This window comes from Bactrocera latifrons, unplaced genomic scaffold (assembly GCF_001853355.1).
Source record: "Bactrocera latifrons isolate USDA-ARS-PBARC rearing strain unplaced genomic scaffold, ASM185335v1 scaffold_164, whole genome shotgun sequence".
Taxonomy (NCBI): domain Eukaryota; kingdom Metazoa; phylum Arthropoda; class Insecta; order Diptera; family Tephritidae; genus Bactrocera; species Bactrocera latifrons.
Window position 1 is genome coordinate 295,641 of NW_017535119.1, and position 873 is coordinate 296,513.

Sequence of the window (873 nt, forward strand, 5' to 3'; positions counted from 1 at the left end):
ATGCTTTATTTTTTGGTACAAAAGTGATAACTTTTTAATTATACAATATTGTATTTATTAAAATTCAACTTTACTCTATTTTCCTTTGAAAAAAATATCAAAAATCAGTTTCAAATAAAAAAATTAAGCTGCGATCCTGCCAGGAGTCGAACCTGGAATCTTCTGATCCGTAGTCAGACGCGTTATCCATTGCGCCACAGGACCGTTATATTARAATGCATGACAACACACGACACTTGCCTCCAAAATTGCCCTTCCATCATACTTGATCACATACAAAAACCTAAAAAACATATAAATACACATTCACACACACGCATTTCGTCGTCGCCAGCAACAAAGCTTRAACTCTTTAATTTATTCATTATTTACTTAAGAAAACAGSACTATTTATAGTTTATCGACACTACAAATATTTGTATTCAAGACATCTTCTTAGTCTTCTCCTTCTCCTCCTTCTTCTTCTTGCTTAAATAAATACTTAAATTGAGTTTTTTTGTTGCTTTTTATTCTCTTTACGCATCTTCTTGTGGTAACTTTGAGTGGTTGATCGCATAAAAAACCTGTTGTGTAGGCTTTTTGAAAGTGTTAAACATATAAACATATGTAAGTATGTATGYATGTGTATATGCAAATAATTGTTTTTATAATTACATTTGYGTAGGTATATTTACTTTTGTTATTTAATATGCTATGTTCATTTTTTGATAYAAATTTATCGATAATTTTGTTGCTCTGTAGAGTATTGTCTTCTTTACTTACAGTGTTATCCAATAGTATGAGTAAATCATTCAATATTCAGAGTAAATCATCTGTTACTTTTATTTAAGGGATTATTTTTATCTACTTAATTTCAAAAAATCGAGTTTATAC

The 873-nt window shown here is 29.1% G+C and overlaps 1 non-coding gene across 1 annotated transcript; it reads right to left on the reverse strand.

The window, feature by feature from the left end:
* Positions 1-131: 131 nt before the first annotated feature.
* Trnar-acg lies at positions 132-204 on the reverse strand. Its single transcript has one exon. It is a non-coding gene; the product is annotated as a tRNA-Arg (tRNA).
* Between the last annotated feature and the right edge of the window lie 669 nt (positions 205-873).